At 43.2% G+C, this 23,600-nt stretch overlaps 2 pseudogenes; one reads left to right on the top strand and one right to left on the bottom strand.

The window, feature by feature from the left end:
• LOC135204059 (mucin-2-like) overlaps positions 1 to 23,600 on the bottom strand; it is a 203,661-nt pseudogene that overhangs the window by 33,071 nt on the left and 146,990 nt on the right.
• LOC135203812 (mucin-2-like) overlaps positions 1 to 23,600 on the top strand; it is a 46,797-nt pseudogene that overhangs the window by 8,722 nt on the left and 14,475 nt on the right.

The following is a 23,600-nucleotide window of genomic DNA, read 5'->3' as shown; positions in this document are numbered from 1 at the left end:
TAACTTACATATGACGTGCCAAGCCCGTCATCTGTGCACTTATGGAAAAAAATTTACTGACGCGCTACGCGTCATCAGATCATGGAGGGTAAGACTTGGAGCCCTCATCTGCTCATGTTTGGAGGTGTTTAAACCGCCCATTTGTGCCTTTGCATGGGGTTCCTCACAGTAAGAGACAGTCAATGATACCAGCATGGTGCCAACACCATTATAGTAACCTTCAGTGTTGTCAGATCCTTCTTTCGCCCCGATTAAACAACTGGACAATATTTTAGATGTTTAAAGAAACCGTTGACAGCTGCTAAAGGACTTAGCAACGTCTCCTGTGTCTTCGACCGAAGAAGAAGAAGTGGACAATGGAAGAACACTCCCCTCCTACACCTTACACATCTTTATTGTGTGTTTTTTTTGTTCCAGAGCTATCCATCCTATTTATGTCCTGCAGCTCCATTGTCTCCAGCACCAACGTTCCAGCTGAGCAGTCCGGCTGCAGAGACTGCCAATTTACCTAAGATGGGTTTTCCATTTCAGCTAGGAAAGCTCTCAGAGAAGTAGAGAGCTGGCTCTTGGAGAAAACAGATTTAGGAAAATATAACTTCAGTTATCCACCATCTCTGCTTATAGAGAGAAGATATTCTTAATACGTGACAGGAGAGGTTCCTTCTTTTGGGGGGGAGACTTTTCCTGCCTCACAGACTTGGCCAGTAGGTCGGCCTTTTTTGTGGCCAAGACCATGTTCACGTCGGCTGAACATGATCCTTATGTTCAAGAATCTCTTTAAAGTCTGAAATTATAAGCTTTCTTGACTGGACAATAGGCTCTCTTGCGAACAAGATCCAAGAATATCCTGAATTACTGGCTGACTTTTTTGTCGGGTCTCCTTAATGTACTTTCATGTGCTGATAAAGGCGTTATGGAAGGCTCTAGAGAGCTAGCCTCCCTCTATGCCATAGGAGTCTTGAAGAAGAGGGAGTTTTGGTGCTCGTACACCACGAAAGGGGTGACAGTGGAGCAGAGATTTGCTCTCTTTTTTTTTTTTCTCACCCCCTCTCGCGAGAGGGTCTGTTTCCACAGGCAGGAGTAGATGGCATTTCCTGTGAACTACAGAAAAAGTCTACCCATGATTTGCTAGCGAAGTCTTCTAGACGACCTAGGGACACTCCTGCGTCATCTTCCAAATTGTTGTCTCCTTTGCACCTTAACCCTTTCGAGGAAGAGGACAAAGACCCCCTTCCAGGAACCTTAGGTTTAATGTACGTTTTTCATCACAAACCAACAAGAAATCCATGACACCCCCCCCCCCCCCCCCCCTTCCCCCCTCAAAAAAGTTAACACAATATCATCCATACCAAAGTAGGTGACAGGCTCCCTCAGTGTTGGAAAAAGTGGAGCCAGAGAGGAACAAAGCGATGGGTAGTGAAAGTGTTAAGACAGTTATACAATTCCATTGGTGCCATAAGCACCTTAAATAGCCGAGTTTGTCGGCTAATGGCGGTTTTTCACTTATCAGCACCCCCGCCGAGAACAGAACCCCTGCCGATAACCAGGGACTGCCTGTATTAGTAAATTACCAAAAGTCACAGATGACTCCTGATCGGGATATAGTTTATTTAGGAATGACTCAACTGTCGTAATTTTTGGGCTTTTCCCTTCCCAAAAAGAGTGGAGACATGTCTACAGATGGTAGACGAGTTCTTGAACCTTCAGTATTGCGTGGCCAACAGCTGGAGGAGCCTTCTGGGGACATTGGCCTCAATAGAACAGTTCGTCTCCATAGGGAGACTACATCAAAGAGTTCTTCAGTTCTACCCAAGAAACAAGTGGGACAAGAAAAGACATCCCTATTCTTTCATTTTCCCAATCAACCTGGGGATTAAGAAACACTTGCATTGGTGGAAATCAAGATACTGGTTGCTGGAAGGGAAGTCCTTATTCCCTCAGAATTCAGACCTAAGCTTCTACTCTGATGCTGGGGAGCTCTCTAAGAAGGGTAAGAAATCTCCGGGATATGCTCAAGAGATCAGTTTTATTGGCACACAAATGTCAATGAGTTAAAAGGCAGTACATTTGGGTCTGATAGCTTTTTCCTAATTGGTGTCCGGGAGGACGGTAGCAGTCCACACGAACAACATAACTCACCTAGCATACATAAATAAACATGAGAACCTGTTCTTTCTACCTCTTTGTATAGGCAAACAGAATTAGACATCATTAGTCACCAGGTTTGTACAAGGAAGAATTGGCAGACTAGCTGAGTTGTCGGAACAAAGTCATTCACACAATGCCTCTAGCATGGGCAACAGATACAATGCTACTTGTCTGGTCCAACAAATACCTTTACGCATTTTCCCCGTTCGCAATGGTCAGGGAAGTGTTAAACAGGTCCCATCGCAACCAAAACGTATCTATGATCCTGATAGCACCATCAGTCTGCTGGTAGATTTTCCAAGGCTGCTACCTCAGAAGAAAAAGCTTCTCAAACAGTCCCATTTCAACTACTTTAATCAAAAGTTTTCTCTGGATGTGATAGAGTACAAATTATTGAAAGACTCTTCAGAGCAAAAGGGTTTTTGAGAACGGGTTCAGAAAGTATTTGGAAATGCAGATGTAAATCATCATTTGTTCATGAAACTTACCTGTCAGATATATATATACTGTATTTCTGACGTCCGACAGAATTTCAAAACTCGCGGCACACGTAGTGGGGCGGCCAGGTGGTAGTACCCATTCCCCGCCGCTGGGAGGCGGATATCAGGAACCATTCCCATTTTCTATTCATATTTTTTCTGTCGCCGGTGCTGCAAACAACTGTTTACAGTACCTCCGTCTAGGATTTTTTGATTATCTCGCTTAATATTATCTGGATTGACTTTTGGTATCGACTTCTGGATTGTTGGATTGGCACGCGTAATAGTGGATTGGTTTTTGATTTTGGATTGGCTTTTCTGGGTACATGATGTCTGGATCAAGTACTGGAAGTTTCAGAGTGTGTGTGAGGAGTGAATGTAAGGTGAGGCTTCTTAAACCTTCAGTTGATCCTCACACGTTTGTATGGATTGCAGGGGCATGTTTGCGTGGTTGATGATCGGTGCAATGAATGTAAGGATTTGGATGATGATAAATGGAAGATGTATGAGACCTATCGACGTAAATTGGAGCGCGATAGAGTCAGGAGGTCTTCCTCCAAGGGCAGTTCACTAAAGGTAAGGATAGTAACATTTCTCCTCCTCTAACACCAGTAGATTTTGCTCAACCTAATCCTGTTTTGTTGCCTTCGGGCCCCAGTGCTGTGTCTGGAGAAGGTAACACCCTTTCTCTGATTCTGGAGTCTATTCGTGCTCTCGAATCTAAGTATTGGCCCTAGAAACCGGCCCTGTGAAAGTTTGTGTTAGTGCCCCTAGTGTTGTGGAGGGGGCGTCAGATCGGCCCCATAATGCCTCTAGGCCTAGACCTCTATCGGACTCCCAGGACTCAGGGAGTGGGTATGTCGAAAGCCGCAAGAGGGTTACGGGGGCTCCCCACCGATCTGGCGTCCCTTCGGCAGGCCTTGTTGCTAAATCCCAGGCTGCCAAGGAGCGCGCACGAGCGCGTGTCCTGAAAGATTGCTTTTCGTCCTCCGAAGCGTCCTCCCCGCGCAAGAAGGGGTGGAGCGCTCGGAGAGACTCGCGTCCGTTGAAAAGGACCTTTCGCTTTGAGGACGCTTCACGTCCTATGTCTCCTCTTTCGTCAGAGGACGCTTATGACGCCTTTCCTCCGCAGAAGAGAGGAAGGCTTTCTACCGAAGAGGACGTTAGTTTCCACGCACAGGCGTGTTCACCTGAGAGGCAGATAGCTGTACCTGCTAGAAGGAAGGAGGCGTCCCCTCGCCCCTCGCCTTCTCGCAGGCTCAGTCCTGCCCCTTCTTTTGCTCCTTCGTCACCCTACGAAGGATATCCTTGTGTCCCTTCAGGACCAGATTACGTCGCTGATGGCTCAGGAGGACTCGCCCACCAGCAGCAGTCGAGCCTAAGCGTAGGAAGGACGTTCGGTTCTGCCCGTCAAGAGGACGAAGCAGCCTCATTCTCTCTCGTCTCGCTCGTCTCTCTCTCCTCCTCCGGATCGTCAACGTTCTCGTTCTCCTAGCAGATCTTTTACTCTCTCAGGAGAGGACGCTCGGCGTTCGAAGCAGGACGCTTTGCGCTCTCGGCAGGTAGCGGTTGAGGACGCTCGGCAGGACGCTCGGCGTTCTAGACAGGACGCTTTGCGCTCTCTTCAAGACACTTTTGAGGACGCTCGGCGTTCGAAGCAGGACGCTTCGAGTTATAGACAGGACGCCTTTGAGGACGCTCCGCAGGACGCTCGCCGTGTGAAGCAGGACGCTTTTCGAGCGAAGCAGGACGCTTTTGAGGACGCAAAGCAGGACGCTCGCTTGGCTAAGCAGGACGCTTTTGGCGCCTCTCGTCAGGAAGCTCGCACTTCCTCTCGAAGAGACGTTTCTGTTAAGACAGTTCACGTTGCTTCTAAGGACGCTCCTCTTTCGCAAGATGTCCGTACCTCTAAAGATCGACGTAAGGCCGATTCCGTACCTGTAGCGGATACTTCCAACCAACGGAAGTCATTGTTCAGGATTGAGACTGCTGGACGTACTCTCTCCTGATGGGCGTTCTACCAGTTCCTCTTAGGGAGGAAGGGGAACTTAGTAGTCCAGGGAGTTCCGTCGAAGAAGAACAGCCGGTAGCTTCAGCTGTCTCGGACTACAAGGTTCTTGTTAGGCTGTTACGTTCAGCCTTCGGGGAGAAGTTCCAGCCGGCAGCCCCTAGGTCTCCTCCCTCTCAACTTTCGTCTTCCAAGACCGTTAAGACCCCTGAATTCGTCGAAATGAAGACATCGCTGTCGACCAAGAGGGCGTTTAAGAAGCTTCAAGACTTTATGTCCAGAAGGAAGGATCAGGGCAAGACCACTTTCGCCCATCCACCCTCTAGACTCGCCGGGAAAGGAGGAGTTTGGTATGAGACCAAGGAGGATGTGGGAGTAAAGGTTCCTTCGTCCGCTCTGGGTGACTTCTCCAGTTTAGTGGACGCTCAGAGGAGGTCTCTCTTATCGTCTGCTAAGGTGTCCTGGACTCCGGTGGAGACTGACCACCACTTTGAAGGGACTGCTTCGTACCCTTAATGTTTTTAACTTCCTAGATTGGTGTCTGGGAGTTTTAGACTTCAGTCTAGGAGTCCTGATTCTCTCAGTCTGGGGGAGCTGTCCAGCGTGTTGTCATGTATGGACAAGGCCGTCAGGGATGGTTCGGAGGAGCTAGTTTCTCATTTTGGAACTGCCTTCCTGAAGAAAAGAGCACTGCTGTGCAATTTTACCGCTAAGTCGGTATCTCCCGCTCAGAAAGCGGAATTGCTCTTTGCGCCTCTTTCGGACCATCTCTTCCCCCAGGCTATGGTAAAGGATCTTGCACAGAGTTTGCAAGAAAAGGCGACCCAGGACCTCTTGGTTCAGTCTTCAAGACGTCCAGCGGCTCCTTCCACTTCGACATTCAGCAAACCCCCGAAGAAAGTCAAACCCTTTCGCGGGGCACCCCCCTCGAGAGCAGCTCCTCGAGGGAGAGGGTTTTCGAGAGGAAGAGCTTCATTCAAACCCAAAACCAGCAAATGAAGATCTCGTCCTTCAGACGCCAGTCGGGGCCAGACTGGAATTCTTTGCGGAGGCTTGGAGGCAGAGAGGGGCGGATCCTTGGACCCTCAAGATAGTAGAGCGGGGGTACAAGATCCCCTTTCTACATCCTCCTCCTTTAACATCAACTCCCAGAGACCTCTCTCCATCTTATCAGGGAGAGAAGAAAAGTGTTCTTTTCGATCTGTTAGACCAGATGGTCGAAAAAAGAGCGGTGGAACAAGTCTTGGACCTAGAGTCACCGGGCTTCTACAACAGGATTTTCCTAGTGCCGAAGCAGTCGTCAGGTTGGCGCCCGGTCCTGGATGTGAGCAGGCTCAATCTTTTTGTAGAAAAGATCAAGTTCAAAATGGAGACGCTCAGTCGGTGCTGGGAGCCTTGAGACCTGGCGACTGGATGGTGTCTCTGGACCTGCAGGACGCGTACTTCCACGTCCCAGTCCACCCTCTTTCAAGGAAGTACCTGAGATTCGTCTTGGACAACAGGGTTTGGCAGTTCAGAGCCCTTTGTTTCGGTCTCAGCACGGCCCCGATGGTTTTCACAATGATTATGAGGAATGTAGCGAAGTGGCTCCATTCGTCAGGAATCAGGATATCCCTCTACCTCGACGATTGGCTGATCAGAGCGTCGGTTCGAGGCAGAAGTGTACTGAAGTGACCTTCAGTTTACGTTAGCCCTAGCAAAGTCTCTGGGTCTTTTGGTCAACTCCGAAAAGTCGCATCTGACCCCGACACAGTCCATCGTGTATCTGGGGATTCAGATGGATTTCAGTGGCTTTTCGGGCGTTTCCATCCCCAGGAACGTCAGCGACTGGGGTTAGAGAAAGTCGCAGCCTTCCTAGAGAGAGAAGCTTGTTCGGTGAGGGAGTGGATGAGTCTGCTGGGCACCATTTCCTCGCTAGAAAAGTTTGTCTCGCTGGGAAGACTGCACCTCAGGCCTCTTCAATTTTTCCTTGCGGAAGAATGGACGTCGAAAGAGGACCTGAATGCGATCCTAAGGATCTCCAACAAAGTAAAAGTCCACTTAAGATGGTGGCTCGACCCTCAGAAGTTACGAGAGGGCTTCTCCTTAAATCTTCTGAGCCCCGACCTAGTGTTGTTCTCAGACGCTTTCCATTTCCGGTTGGGGAGCAACACTAGGGGGGGATGAAGTGTCAGGCTCCTGGAGAGGGGAACAGGTAGCCTGGCACATCAATGTAAAGGAACTGGCAGCGATATTCCTGTCGCTGCAGTTCTTCGAAGAAAAACTGTCAAGCAAGGTTGTTCAAGTCAACTCAGACAGTACCACAGCCTTGCGTATCTAAAGAATCAGGGAGGAACTCGCTCCAGATCCCTTTTTCTCCTGGCGAAGGAAGTTCTGCTATGGGCAGACGCAAGGCGCATCAAGATCCTGACAAGATTCGTGGCAGGGGTTCAGAATGTCAGGGCGGACCTTCTCAGCCGCCGAAATCAGATTCTACAACAGAATGGACCTTGCACCAGGAAGTCTGTCAACAATTATGGAGATTGTGGGGACGTCCTCTTAGTAGACCTGTTCGCTACATCAAGGACGCAGAGGCTTCCTCTGTATTGCTCCCCGGTTCTGGACCCAGGGGCAATTGCAGTGGACGCGTTGCTCTGGAACTGGACAGACCTGGATCTTTACGCCTTTCCCCCATTCAAGATCATGGGGGACGTAATGAGGAAGTTCGCAGCTTCAGAAGGGACAAGGTTGACTCTGATTGCCCCAATGGGCCAGCAAGAGGAGTGTTCACGAGGTCATGACGTTCCTTGTGGACTTCCCAAGAACGTTGCCCTGGAGGAGAGATCTACTCAGACAGCCTCACTTCAAAGGTTTCACCAAAACCTCTCCGCTCTGGCTCTGACTGCGTTCAGACTATCGAAAAGTTGGCCAGAGCGAGAGGCTTTTCAAAGGCAGCTTTGCGAGAGCAATCGCTAATGCCCGAAGAGCCTCTTCAAGAGCTGTCTACCAGTCTAAGTGGTCCTCCTTCAGGCAGGGTGCAAGAAGGAAGGAATTTCCTCTTCCACGACCTCTGTGAATCAGATAGTAGATTTCTTACTCTATCTAAGAAATGTGCAGAAATTGGCAGTTCCTACAATCAATCAAGGGGGGTTATAGGAGTATGTTGTCTGCCGTTTTTCGCCACAGAGGAATGGACCTCTCCGACAATAAGGATCTGCACGATCTCTTAAGGTCGTTCGAAACCACCAAAATTCCACAAGCAAGACCGCCCTCATGGAATCTAGATGTGGTGTTGAAACATCTGATGCTAAGTCCCTTTGAGCCTCTCCATGAAGCTTCTCTAAGGGACTTAACGAGAAAAACGCTTTTCCTAGCTTCTCTGGCGACGGCGAAGAGAGTTAGTGAAATCCAAGCGTTCAGTAGCCTAGTGGGTTTCAAGGGAGACAGCGCTGTCTGCTCGTTGAACCCTTCTTTCTTGGCTAAGAACGAGAACCCGTCTAATCCTTGGCCAAAGAGCTTTGAAATCAAAGGAATATCGAGTCTCGTGGGTCAAGAACCAGAGAGAGCCCTGTGCCCTGTCAGGGCTCTCAAGTTCTATGTGAATAGGACTAAAGAGATAAGAGGTCCCTCAGGTAATCTCTGGTGCTCGGTGAAGAGACCAGATTTGCCGTTGTCGAAGAATGCTGTTGCTTTCTTCTTGAGGGACGTCATTAAAGAGGCTCATTCATCTTGCCAGAAGACTGATATGAGCCTCTTTAAAGTGAAAGCTCACGAGGTCAGAGCCGTAGCTACTTCTCTTGCCTTCCAAAGGAACATGTCTATCAGAGATATTCTTGATAGCACCTTCTGGAGGAGCAATTCCGTAGTTCGCCTCACATTACCTCCGGGATGTGAGAACGATTTACGAGAACTGTAGTTCTTTGGGACCTTACATTTCGGCAGACACAGTTTTGGGGGCTGAAGGTGGCTCTCTCCCTATCCCTTAGCTTAGTTAGGTTAGTTTATTGTGTTTTTGGTTGATGGTGAGATCTTCTGTGAAAATCTCCCATTCCTTAGTGTTAATGTCAGGGTTTTTTGGTTAGTTGGTCAGGTGGTGGTCGGTTGCTGTGTTACTGCCATATGTTTGGCTAGATGGTCTTGTCACATTGTGGTCACGTCCCCGTTGACAGAGCATCCAGAGAGCACCAGCACTACAGGTCCAAACCTGGCTGGCAACTCTGATAAAGCATAAGCAGGCTTTAGGTGACAGTAATCACATAGTCTACTTTGCTATCAGGTAAGGAACCAATAAGTTAATCTTTTATTTTAATTTAAATTTCCTAAAAAATCCTAGTCTGTCTCTACCCACCATCCGAAGGTGTGGATTCAGCTATATATATATCTGACAGGTAAGTTTCATGAACAAAATGTTATTGTTATAATACAATTAAGTTTGTTCATACTTACCTGGCAGATATATATAATTAGAGTGCCCACCCTCCTCCCCTCAGGAGACAAGGGTCATGAATAAATATGAATAGAAAATGGGAATGGTTCCTGATATCCGCCTCCCAGCGACGGGAATGGGTACTACCACCTGGCCGCCCCACTACGTGTGCCGCGAGTTTTGAAATTCTGTCGGACGTCAGAAATACAGCTATATATATATCTGCCAGGTAAGTATGAACAAACTTAATTGTATATAACAATAACATATTAACACATACGTACCAAAGCACTCCTCAGAGCAAAAGGTTTTTTGAGAACGGCTTAAGAAAGTATTTTGAAATGGAGATGTAAATCCTCAGTTAACGTATACCAAAGCAAGTGGGCAATATTCCGAAGTTGGTGCAAAAGTCACTTCTACCAAAACATCTGTGACAGATATTGCAGATTAACAATTATATTTCGGAGGGAACTAAAGGCTTTTCATCCTTTACCATCAAAGGATACAGAGCAATGCTTGGTCTGGTGTTTAGGCTTAGAGACCTAAATATATCCGCAAATCAGGACATCTTGGATTTAATTAGATCGTTTGATACAAAGAAAATGAACACGAAACTAGACTTAATACTGAAAGGGCTCACTATCTCAGTTCGAACCCTTAGATTCAGCTTCTCATAGGAATTTAACAAAGAAAGCACTCTTCGTGGTGGCTGTAGCAACAGCCAAAAGAATATCGAAATACAAGTCATCGACAGGAGAGTCAGATTTGATGCAGGTGACGCAATGTGCTCACTCACCTTAGGGTTACTCTTTAGAAATGACAATGCTGCTAAACCATGGGCCCGATCGGAAGACGAAGAAAGGGCTCTGTCCTGTAAGAGCATTAAAGTTTCATCTTAACAGAACGGAAGGAATTAGAGGTCCGTCTAGTAACTTGTAGACTTAGCTTAAGGAACTATCACGTCCCCTTACAAAAAATGCATTGTCCTTCTTTGTGAGGGGAAGTTATCCAGAAAGCACACACTCAAGTGTGTGAAGAAGATTGTCGATTATTGAAAGTAAGGGCTTATGAAGTCAAATCAGTAGCTACATTAGCTACTTCATTAGCTTTCAAATACAATCTTTCTCTTGCATCCATTTTGGAGGCGATTTTCTGAAAATGCAAGTCAGTATTTGCTATTTACTATCTTCAGGACTTGGAAATGACATATAAAGATTGCAGTACTTTGGGTCCTTTATCGTTGGCTGGCATGGTGTTGGGAGAGTGAGTGTAGAAAGTGTCTTCCTTCATCACAATTCACCTTGAATCTAATGTTGAATTCTTGGGAAGTCTGGGGGTACAGTGTACCTGAGTACCCACCAGTTTTTATGGTGTAGGTGACTGTTTTGTTTTGTCTGGTTATTTTGTTGGTATTGTGGCCTGGGCATGGGTGACTTAATTTTGTAGTCCTTACTAGCCTTTACTGGTTAAGATGAGCACGATACCAGAGGCAGTATCATCATGATGCTGCTCTCTTAACAGGTAAGGAAACAACAAGTACTCTTGTGAGTGTTAGGAGAATTTTCTTTCTCAGTTCATTGTTCTTATTGACACTGTTTGGGATTAGAATAGTCCATGTATCCCACCTCCTGTCAATGTGAGAATTAGCTATGTAATTACTTGGTAAGTTACATATACATATGCATAAACTGCATAAACAAAATGGTGTTCTTTGCTCAGCTGTTCCTCTCTGGGGCTATTTACCTACTCTAAAAACTAAAGAATCGCTACCACAAATTTCCAAATTTTTAGCTGCAGAGACTGAAACTTTTAGCGATGTATTTACTTGGTAAGTATGTAACAAAATTAATTTAATTATAGAAATACCACTTTTAAACCACTATGTAAGTATGTGGAATCTAGGATTGTTAGCTGAAAGTCAATACATTGCGCTCCCCGTATTCACGTTCTCCGGATTCGCAAATTTCTTTCTGTACCTTATCTGCCCATTATTTGTGGGAAATTCGCCTATTCACGGGTTTTTTCTGATGATGAATAGACTAAATACATTTTTATGATACAAAAAATGATTGACTAATTTTAAGATATTAATATTTATCAATACAGGCGGCCCTCGGTTAGCAGCAGGGTATTCGTTCCTGGCCGCCGACGCTAAGTGATTTTCGATGCTTTAGAGATTTTAAAGCTTACGGCCCCGCCTCCACACCTTCTTTCGAAATTCTAGACCAGTTAACAGCGCCCTAGACCATTCAAACGGCGCCTTAATCCCGCGATGGCGCAATAAGTAAAATTATATTTATGCAGTATAGATCTATAGAATTTACTGTACAGTACATAATAGTATTATAAATACTGGAAAGTGAAAAAAGCCTAGCTTTAATCCTTTGGGTGTCTAGAGTATGTAAAGATATAGTAAGGTTTTATACAGTGTACAGGTAGCTGTAGTCTTCAAGTCACGATAATTCGTCTTACGATAATTATGAGAGACCAAATTTCAATAGCCTAACTTTATCCCATCTTCTAGGTTCATAAGTTCAAAAACAGCAGAAGAGAATGATGAAAGTATGCTTTTAATGTTATACTCGTTGCATAAACGTGTACAGCCATGAACAACCGAACGTGAAACTTTTTTTTTTTTTTTCTAAGTACAACCGAATTTGATAACATCCGTTTGGCTTGTATTTCAATCATCGTACTATAGTACACTATTACTGTAGTTGTTATAAATGACGTTATGTAGAATAGAACTGAGATATCTTAATGTAATAACTTGACTTGCTATAGATCAAAGATCAAGCTGTTAATGGCTATTATTGTGCATCGGCAACAAGGATAAAGCTCCAGTAAACGTATGCCATCAAACACAACCGTAGATGAAATTGGGATAAAATAATTTTAATCAAAACTACTGGGCTTGAAAGAACACATTTTACTGTTGTTTTCATGCAGATATAAGATAGATAACGTAAAGTTTGTATATGATGATATAAAGGAAAATTGCGAACGGAATCACATAATTTTTTTACGCAATAAACATGCCGCCAATGTGATCTGTTAACTAAAAATAAAAGTTGACAATCACAACGAGACATATTCAATTCATATTTCCAACTAAAAACACATCGTATAAGGAAAAATAACCTTGTCTCGTATAAGTCAAGTATCTAGATATTCGTTTATGCCAACTAGAAGCAAGAAAATTCACTCAGAATTGCGTTAAATATGGCGAAACAAACTCGTGTTCGCCATCAGCTGATTTGAAACCACAACATTGGCCGCTCCGCGAATTACTAGCTTAGATTTACCGTTGTATTTTATAATACAATAATATGAGAATACATACAGTATTATTGGACACAGTGAAGTAATGTATAACTTTTTAAACGATTTATGGAAAAGATGCATAAATAATAAAATAACCATGCATTTTTTGGAACAGTAGCGGACAAGAACGAACATGAAAAGATATCCTCTGACAACGTGGAGGGTAGTTACGAAAGCTGCCTTAATTTGTATCATATTTATGTACAAAAATAAAAATACCCTATAAGTAATATATTTTCATACACATTGTAAACATAAGAGCATGAACATTTATAAAATCGACACATCGATCGCTAAATTTGCACTCTTTTCAACTCTATATTTTTGGAAGAACGGCAGGCAGCTACAAGAATGAACATGAAAAAACATCGTATTTGATAACGTGAAGGGCAGTTTCAAAAGCTGCCTTAGTATCATATTTCTGCACAGAATTAAAAATACTCTATAAATAATACATTTGCATACACATTTTAAACATTAAAGCATGAACATTTATAAAATCGACATATCGATCGCTAAATTTGCACTTTTTTTTTTTTAACTATATTTTGGGAAGAGCAGCAGGCGGCGGCTCACAAGAAAGAACATGAAAAAACATCCTCCTTGATAACGTGAAGGGCAGTTTCAAAAGCTGCCTTTGTATCATACTTATGTGCAGAAATAAAAATACCTATACGTAATACATTTTCATACACATTTTAAACATAAAAGCATGAACATTAATAAATCGACACATCCATAGCTAAATTTGCACTCATTTAACTCAATATTTTCGGCATAGAACAGCGTCAGAGGCATATATTTTACCCTAATACCTATGTAATAACTCACCTTTTTTAATATCATTTGCATAACCTTTATGGGCTGAACGGTATTTCTACAAATGCATGTACTCGTTAGACATAATGGCGCTAGCGGCGCTGTTGACCGAAAATTGTGCCACAAAAATACCTCAAAATGCCTATTTTTTTTAATGAATATTTTTGACGACAGCCGTAAAACCGATTCGCCGTTGAGCGATTGCGCCGTTAACCACGGGCCGCCTGTACTGTATTAGTAAGTTTAATAAGATTAAATGATATCTCATAATAACAATAGTAATTCTCCACTTTCTTACAGAGATGTATGTTTTCTGTATGATAAACAAATGATTTACTAATTTTCAAGTAATATAAATGTAAAGAGCAATCAATTCATTAAAGAAAATACTATATAAATTAAAAAATTATGTAAGAATGAAGGAAATCCCAGTCTTCATGCATCTTTCTTTCGAACTCCAGGTACCAAACTGAGGTCCAACAGCTGTCAAATATATTGTAATGTGACTGGAGGGGAGGGAGTGTTTCTCTCTCTCTCTCTCTTCTTCTCTCTCTCTCTCTCTCTCTACTGAGATGAGAGATTTTTTTATAGTACATGTATGTATAATATGTTTATTAATATTTTCAAATAATAATAATAATGATAATAATAATTGTAATTACAAAAGTTATGTGATAATATTTTACAGAAATACTACAATAATCTTTCCATTACACTCTTTCAAAATACGGATAACTCTCTCTCTCTCTCTCTCTCTCTCTCTCTCTCTCTCTCTCTCTCTCTCTCTCTCTCTCTCTCTGTTACAGAGATGCATGTTTTTTTTATGATAAATACATGATTTACCAATTTTCAAATATCTATATTAACCCTTAAATGCCTATTGGACGTATTAAACATTGACTAAAATTGTCTGTCGGGTGTTAATCGGACGTATGGTACGCCGACTACAAAAAGTTTTTTTGAATATTCGCAGAAAAATAGTTATAGGCCTAGTTTGCAAAAAATTTTAAATCACGCGCCTTGAGGGATCCTGGGAGTTCATGGATCAAGCTGTGTTTTGTTTGCAAGCGTTACCCAGGCGCACATGCGCGAATTGCTTTCTTCTCGCACTAGAAAGCATCAGCGGCGCATCTCAGAAATTCTTTTGTCACTTTGTCGTAGTTTTTGCACCGTTTTATGTTAGGTGTTACCTACAGTTTTATATATGAAAATGTGCGCAATTTCATGTAGAATACAACAAAAAACAACCCATGGTTGTAGCTTTTATAAGTTTTGAAATATTTTGATATAAATCACAATAAAAGTGCCAAAATTTGTTTTTTTCAACCTTCGTCAATTTTGACTTGACCAAAATGGTCGAAAAATGCAATTGTAAGCTAAAACTCTTACATTCTAGTAATATTCAATCATTTACCTTTATTTTGCAACAAATTGGACGTCTCTAGCACAATATTTTGATTTATGGTGAATTTTGAAAAACTTTCCTTACATCCACGCGGTAACTAGGCCGAAAATCTCAGAAATTCTTTCATCACTTTGTCGTAATTTTTGCACCGTTTTATATTAACCATTGCATAAATTTTTATATATGAAAATGTGTGCAATTTCATGTTAAATACAACAAAAAATAACCCATGGTTGTAGCTTTTTATCAGTTTTTTTTTTTTGAAATATTTTCATATAAATCACGATAAGTGCCAAAATTTCAACCTTCTGTCTAAATTTGACCCAACCGAAATGAAATGGTCGAAAAACGTAATTGTAAGCTAAAACTCTTACATTCTAGTAATATTCAATCATTTACCTTCATTTTGCAACAAACGGGAAGTCTCTAGCACAATATTTAGATTTATGGTAAATTTTTGAAAAAAAACTTTTAACGTCTGCAGGCGGTAACTCGGCCGAAAATCTCGGAAATTCTTTCAGTCACTTTGTCGTAATGTTTGCAGTTTTATATTAGCCGTTACATAAAGTTTTATATATGAAAATGTGCGCAATTTCATGTAGAATACAACTTAAAATAACTCATGGTTGTAGCTTTTATCAGTTTTGAAATATTTTTACATAAATCACGATGTGCCAAAATTTCAACCTTCGGTCAACTTTGACTCGACCGAAATGGTCAAAAAACGCAATTGTAAGCTAAAACTCTTACATTCTAGTAACATTTAATCACTCACCTTTATTTTACAATAAACGGGAAGTCTCTAGCACAATATTTCGATTTATGGTGAAATTTTGAAAAAAAACATTTTCCTTACCTCCACTTGCGGTAACGGCTGAAAATCTCAGAATTTCTGTAGTCACCTTGTCATAATTTTTTTACATTGCACGTTTTTTCTATTAGCATTGGGCAAAATAAAAAAGTGTTTTTATACATGAAAATGTGTGCCATTTCATGTAGAATACAACAAAAAATAACTCATGGTTGTAGCTTTTATCAGTTTTGAAATATTTTCATATGTCACGATAAGTGCAAAAATTTAAACCTACGGTCAACTTTGACACGACTGAATGGTCGAAAACTGCAATTGTAAGCTAAAACTCTTACATTCTAGTAACATTCAATCATTTGCCTTCATTCTGCAACAAACGGGAAGTCTCTAGCACAATATTTCGATTTATGGTGAATTTTTGAAAAAACTTTTTCCTTACCTCCGCACGCAGTAACATGGCTGAAAATCTCAGAATTTCTTTAGTCACCTTGTCGTAATTTTCGCACCGTTTTTTATTAGGCGTTACATAAAGTGTTATAACTCATGATTGTAGCTTTTATCACTTTTGGAATATTTTCATATAAATCACGATAATTAGAAAAAATTCGACCTTCAATCAACTTTAACTCGACTGAAATGGTCTAAAACTGCAATTGTAAGCTAAAACACTTGCAGTCTAGTAATATTCAATCAATTACCTTCATTTTGCAACAAACGGGAAGTCTCTAGCACAATATTTTGATTTATGGTGAATTTTTGAAAAAAAAAATTTTAAGTCCGCATGTTACGAATTCATGCATCATTTTGTAATAATATTTTCTTTTTGTTGCTTTGATCGTTTTACAATTTTTTATATACCAAAATCATTGCAATTTAGTGTACAATTAAAAAAAATTAACTCATTAGCTTTAACCCCCAAAGTTTTGCTCACAGTGCAATTTGTATACAATTATTTATGAAAATTTTTTTTTTTGTGATGTCATATACTATTCCAATATTTGTATATGATAATGATATTTTTTTCATTTCTGATGGATGCATACTAAACTTCAGGCAATGACAAAAAAAGGAGCCAAAAATGAAATCTTAATATTAAAAACTAAGCGTGCTGAGAAAAAAAAAAAACTTCTTTTCCGCTTTGGCGCTAACTCCTGAACACCGCCGGCATACGAGAGACATTTTGGTAAATAGCGGCTAGGCGTTTAAGGGTTAATGTAAATAGCAATAATATAAATTCATTAAAGAAAATACTAAAGGGAATTAGTAAGATTTTAGTTTATAAATTAAAAAAATTATGTAAGAATGAAGTAACTCCCAGTCTTTACGCATCTTTCTTTCGAACTCCTGGTACCAAACTTAGGACCAACAACTGTCAAATATCCATCCGTAGAATGTGACAGGAGGGGAGGGAGTCTCTCTCTCTCTCTCTCTCTCTACTGAGATGAGATTTTTTATGTTACATGTTTATTAATATTTTCAAATAATAATAATGATATAACTGTAATTACAAAACTCATGTGATAGTATTTTAAAGAAATACTACGATAACCTTTCCATTTCACTCTTTGCAATACGGATAACTCTCTCTCTCTCTCTCTCTCTCTCTCTCTCTCTCTCTCTCTCTCTCTCTCTCTCTCTCTCTCTCATTACTGAGATGAGAGAATTTCTATGGTACATGTGTATATGTTTATTAATATTTAAAAAAATAATAATAATAATAAACTAATTTCTTTACATAATTCATATGTGATAGTTTTATACAGAATACAATAATCTATCCTTTTCACTTTATTAGATACGGATAACTCTCTCTCTCTCTCTCTCTCTCTCTCTCTCTCTCTCTCTCTCTCTCTCTCTCTCTCTTGCCACATGAGACGCATGTCATAGTGGTAACTCTCGCCCTCTGTCGCCCTCTGGTTGGCATGGGGGTTTATGTTTACAGTATATCTTTTAAGGACATTACTACATTTTATGGTGAAATAATAATATACAGTACTAGTTTTCAAATAATATTAAGTTTAATGAGAGTAAACAGTAACATTTCTCTCTCTCTCTCTCTCTCTCTCTCTCTCTCTCTCTCTCTCTCTCTCTCTCTCTCTCTCTCTCTCTCTCTCTCATTTACTGAGATGAGAGAATTTCTATGGTACATGTGTATATGTTTATTAATATTTTCAAAAAATAATAATAATAATATATAACTAATTTCATAATTCATATGTGATAGTTTATACAGAAATACAATAATCTATCTCTTTTCACTTTATTAGATACGGATAACTCACTCTCTCTCTCTCTCTTTTGCCACATGAGACGCATGTCATAGTGGTAACTCTTGCCCTCTGTCTGGCATGGAAGTTTATGTTTACAGTATATCTTTTAAGGCATTACTACATTTTATGGTGAAATAATAATATACAGTACTAGTTTTCAAATAATATTAAGTTGTTCATACACGAAACAAACCTTCGGTCTTAACATTAGGATTTACTAGCGCCAAGCTGGAAACCGGTAGAATTAAAATTACACTTGTGAGATCCAGGGACTAATGGCATCTATACCAGGTCACGGGGCATGTATACCCAGAATGCCCACGGCTACCTGTGACCCATCAGTTATTTTCCTACCGCCTTTAAGATAAGACGTGTTACTGTCTATCTCATTTAAAGCCGGTTTTTCAGTTTGCCCGTTCTTTATCCATTTAATTTTTTATTTTTCATTCCTTTTCTTTCTCCAAGTGTGATCAGTGTGTGGTAAGAGTGTATACGTGGTATGATGGAGAATTTTGCCTCAACATCGGGATCATCTACCGCTTCGAAGAGGAGCCCACAAAGGAAATGCCCAGGAGTCAGTGGCTTCCCTTGTTCTAGGTTCCTAACCTCGGTGTCGACGGATCCTCATCCAACGTGTAGTAGGTGCAGGGAAAACGTATGTACGGTTACTAATCCGTGTTCTGTTTGTCGCGGTTGGTCGGTGGAACAGTGGAAGAAGTTCTATGGGAAAAGCCAATACAAAAGAAAGGGGGGTGACGCCATCTTTGGATGACCAAACCTTACCGGCTTCTTTTGTATCGGTAATAAACCAGGCTGCTCCATATGTTTCTCCACCTGCTTTTGAATTGTCTCATACCCCTTCGGTTTCTCCTAGCGGTTCTGTATCGGAAACGTCAGGAGGGGCCTTGGGTAATTTTATGAATAATTTGCACTCTCCTTTGTTCCCAGCAAGTAGAGGGGGAGATCCGCCATCTTTGTTCCAGGCTCCTGCTACGCAAGCGCATAGGTTAGATGGTACGTGGTCAGCGCTAGGCCTACCAGGCGTACCAACCTTGGATGGTCTGCTTGCGCATTATATGACGTCACGGTTCCAGCAGGGGCCGGCAGCGCTGAATGTTCCTCATCCCCCGGGCTTGCAATTTTATGGGAATTAATGCCGCTGCTTCTCCATCCCACTCAGTATTTACAGCGATGCAGAACGTGGGAGGTAATTTGGCAGCAAACGTGCGGTTACCAGCAGAAACCTCTCAGTCTCTCCCTACGAGAGCGATGACGTCACAACATACGTCACACTCTGAGATGGCAGGCGTGATGACGTCACAGACCGATTCTCGGCCTTTTTCGCTGCACCAGACGCTAATACGCCTTCTGATCCGTCAATGCAAACTGTAATTGCAGAAGTTACAGGATATAGAGGAGAGAATGAATAAGAGAGACAAAAAGAAAAAGTGTGATTCGCCTTCTTCGTCTTCTTCCTCTAGTTCGGCGTCATCGCTAAGTCCGATAACGTCACGGCGAGCGCCAGTCAAGCGTTGGAGGAGGATTCGGGAGTTCCTAGCGGATCCTCGGGCCAAGAGGAGAAGAATCAATTCTTCCTCTCCTTCGGACGAAGACTGTCATTTCCAAGTCAGCAAGAAGGTCGGAAAATCAGTGGCTATTAAGCACACATAGGTTGCCAAGACGAAGCCGTTCGCAAGAGTCCGAACAAGCGAGAGAGGTGACGGCCGGCGAGCTAGCCGCCGAGGCTTGGAGTTGCCAGTTCGGATCGCAAAAACTGCGATACCTCTGGTAAAATCGACGTTGGCGGCGAAAGGTGCAGCAGAGGATGGAATGCAGATCCCAGTTTCGCCCGTAAGGCCGTTCAAAATACGTACGAAGGACGATAAGGCTCCTATTAAAAGTACAAAAAATAGAGAGTTGGCAAACCTCGGGCGGATACGTTCGTGGAAGGCAGTGTCCGTCTGGATAGAAGGCCGAGGCCTGGCTCGCCGACGCTCGAAAACGATGCCAATGCTAATAAAGACGAACTTACCTCTGTCTTAAGGGAGCCTTCATCTTGGAGATCTAGACGAGATTCTCGCTCTAGATCCGTGAGCAGAGGAAGAGTGAGACGTTCTCGTTCCCCTGCTGACTATCTGGGATCGAGCCAACAGCGGCCAGCACAAAGATCAAAGAGGCCAGCGGCCGTAGGGGCAGGCGGCCGTGGAATTCCGGGCCGTCTGTCAGAAGATAGAGGCGAGACAACATCTCTCGTGACGGAGAGTGGTACACTAGGGCCGGAGGAAGGAGAAAACCACCAAGAGTTTCTGGCCTCGTATGCAGAGGTTATTGATTTGATTCGTCAATTCAATAGCCTTTCGGAGAAGACAGAAACACCGGCCAGTATGCTTCCCCTCCTGGAATTGACATGGCGTTTGGACTAAAGAGGGATACCAAGGTGTCGTATGAATTGCCTTGCTCGAGTCATGCGGAATCGGTCTTGCAACACGTAAACGCAAAGATTGCAGGGAGGGATAATTCCTTAAGATCTAATAGATCATTTAAATTTATTCCCCCTCCAATGATAAAGCAAAGGAAATATTATACGACACCGAGGTCCCTTTGCTGTCTAGACAAATGAACCCTAATGTTGTAAGGTTAAGGCCTGGATTAACCTTGGATCAGGTAAAATGGAGTGCCCCTTCGATGACGTACCAAAGAGGCTGCCACGTTAGAAGCAACAGCTTCTTCTGTCTTTCAGGCTGCGTCCTGGTTAGACCTTTGGTCAACAGCAGTGGCGAAAATTGCATCCTCGGAAGCAACAAGGAAAGTAGTAGATGAACCATTGTTCATTAGATTACTACAGTCAGGGTCCAAGGCGATTGCGTACCTGACAAACGTAAGTGCCAATGTTTGGGCAAATATCCTGCTAATGAGGAGAGATGCAGCATTGGCTAGACTAAGCCGCAATGTGGATTTGGATTCCCTGTTAGCAATGAGGAATGGGGATATCTTGGAATCGCAACTACTGTTGCCAGAGGTCATACTGGAAGAAGCGATAGATAGAAGAAGGATGGACACTAACGATAGGTTGGTGCAACAGGCAGTTAGGAAAACCTCTAACAGTCAAACTATTCCTTTGGAGGGAAGACAACAGCAGATGTCCCTCGAAAGAAAACCAGTGAGACATAGCATCCCTAATAGAGTCAACCCAAGACCCTCTTCCCCAAAGAGGATAAACTCATCGGCCCTTTCACAATAGAAACAACAGAGGAAGGGGCAATAGGGGAAGGGGGAGAGGCTCAAGAAGATAGGATGGGCGCCTCCCATCACTCGGCCACACCAGTGGGGGGTTGCCTGGCAAATCACTGGAAGGTGTGGCAGGAACTAGGGGCAGAGCAGTGGGTGGTGGATGTTCTCAGGATCGGGTATTTGATTCCGTTCGAGGTAACCCGCCCCTGACAGATCAACCATTACCCCACGTCACTTATGCCCACAGATCTCAGAAGGCCACTATTCTGCAGGACGAAGTGAAGAAGATGATGGAAAAAGGAGCTGTGCAACAAGTATGCAGTCCGACAAAAGGCTTCTACAGCAGGATTTTCCTGGTACCCAAATCCAACGGGGAGTGGAGGACAGTAATAGACCTGTCAACGCTGAATCTGTTTATAAGGAAAACCAGTTTCAAGATGGAAACTCCGAAAACGGTTCTACAAGCAGTCAGAATCGGAGACTTTATGCTGACAGTCGATCTAAAGGACGCATACTTTCAGATACCAGTCCATCAGTCTTCAAGGAAATTTCTCCGCTTCAGTCTTGCAGGGAAAGTTTTTTTTTTTTTTTTTTTTTTTTTTCTTTCGAGTTCAAGGTCCTGTGCTTCGGATTGACAACGTCTCCTCAAGTTTTTACAAGAGTGTTCACCCTCGTGTCGGCATGGGCGCGCGCTCAGGGGATCAGGCTGATAAGATATCTGGACGATTGGCTGGTGATAGCAAAGTCCAGGGAGAAATTACTCAGGGACAGGGCGACCCTCCTGCAGCTTTGTCACAGCCTAGGTATTGTGGTGAATCAGCAGAAGTCGCAGCTGGATCCAAGTCAACGTTTGGAATATCTGGGAATGGTGATAGACACAACACAAGCCAAAGTATTCCCGACAGACCAAAGAGTACAGAAATGCAACAAGTGGTGAATGCCTTTCTGGGAAAGCAGACACAGCCAGCAAGACAGTGGCAGGTGGTGCTGGGAATCCTAACCTCCCTGGAGAAGCTAGTACCACAAGGAAGGCTACACCTTCGGTCCTACAATGGAGGATGAAGGAGTTTTGGTCACCAACAGTAGATCACCCGTACGAGCAAATTCCCTTGTCGGCAGAAGTGAGGAAAGACTTGCTGTGGTGGGTGGACGACGACAATCTGACAGTGGGTGTCCCCCTTCAACAATCCTCCCCAGACCTCTTGCTGTTCTCGGATGCATCACTAGAAGGCTGGGAGCCCATATGGAGGAGTTGATGGTGTCAGCAAAATGGAGTTGCAAGGACAGAGAACTCCATATAAACGTGCTGGAGTTGAAAGCAGCTTTCCTGGCTCTACAAGAATTCAGGGAGAGAGTAAAGGGACACTCGGTGGTATTGATGTCAGACAACACCACAGTAGTAGCTTATATAAACAAGCAAGGAGGCCTAGTTTCTCGGCAGTTACATGTGATGACAGTTCAACTTCACCAGTGGGCTATAGAGAACCTGGTAGACATCAAGGCCAGGTATATTCCGGGAAAAAGAAACATAGTGGCCGACAAGTTGAGCCGCAGGGATCAGATTCTGGGAACGGAGTGGTCCCTACACCAACAGGTAGTGGACAGGATGCTCATGTTGTGGGAAGGACCGATCATAGACCTATTCGCAACCAGGTACAACAAAAGTTGGAGTGTATTGTTCAGTAGTCCCGGACGCAGAGGCAGCAGCAGAAGATGCGCTACAACACCCCTGGGACAATCTGGACGTGTACGCATTTCCTCCATTTTTGTCTAATCCGTCAGGTTCTGAACAGGGTAATGCGGTCTCAGAACCTCAAGATGACCCTGGTAGCCCCGTTATGGCCGAAAGCAGAGTGGTTTCCAGACCTACTGGAACTCCTAGTAGATGTGCCAAGAGAGTTAAACTCCATGGAGCAAACCTTTCTGTGTCAGCCTCACGTGGAGAGGTACCACCAGTCGGTGAAGTCCCTATCGCTTCACGGGTGGAGACTGTCAAGTATCTCCTCCGAGAGCGAGGGTTTTCGCAGAAAGCAGCAACTCAGATGGCAGGTAATATCAGAAAATCATCTGCGACAGTATACCAAGGGAAGTGGTCAGCATACTGTGATTGGTGTCGTAGGGGGAACGTGTCTCCACTCGGTACCACTATTCAGCAGTTAGCGGACTTTCTGATATATCTCAGAACAGAAAAACATATGTCTGTATCTGCAGTGAAGGGGTACAGGGCTGCTAGCCTCAGTCTTACGAATGAAAGGAGTGGACATATCGTCTTCATGGGAGTTGGCCATGCTGATGAGGAGCTTTGAACAGTCATGCCCACCAAAGGAGCTAAAAACCCCAGATTGGGATCTGACCAAGGTACTGAGTAGTCTGACAAAAACCCCCTTACGAACCACTAAGGCAGTCCACGGATAGGAGCCTAGACCTGAAGACAGTCTTCTTATTGGCCCTGGCTTACAACCAAAAGGGTGGGGGAGCTACATGGCCTCTCATATCTCATAAAGCACTCGAGAGGTTGGAGATCAATGGTGTGTGAGTTTGTCCCAGAATTCGTGGCAAAGACCCAAAATCCAACAATAGTAGACGGCAGATTCGACTCCTTTACCATACCTTCCTTGGCAGACTTTGTAGACAACGACAAAGCTGAAATGCTCCTGTGCCCCGTCATGGGCACTAAGGGAGTACTTAAATAGAACAAGG

Source organism: Macrobrachium nipponense, chromosome 44, assembly GCF_015104395.2.
Source record: "Macrobrachium nipponense isolate FS-2020 chromosome 44, ASM1510439v2, whole genome shotgun sequence".
Classification (NCBI taxonomy): Eukaryota; Metazoa; Arthropoda; class Malacostraca; order Decapoda; family Palaemonidae; genus Macrobrachium; species Macrobrachium nipponense.
This window is presented reverse-complemented; position numbering and strand designations above follow the sequence as displayed.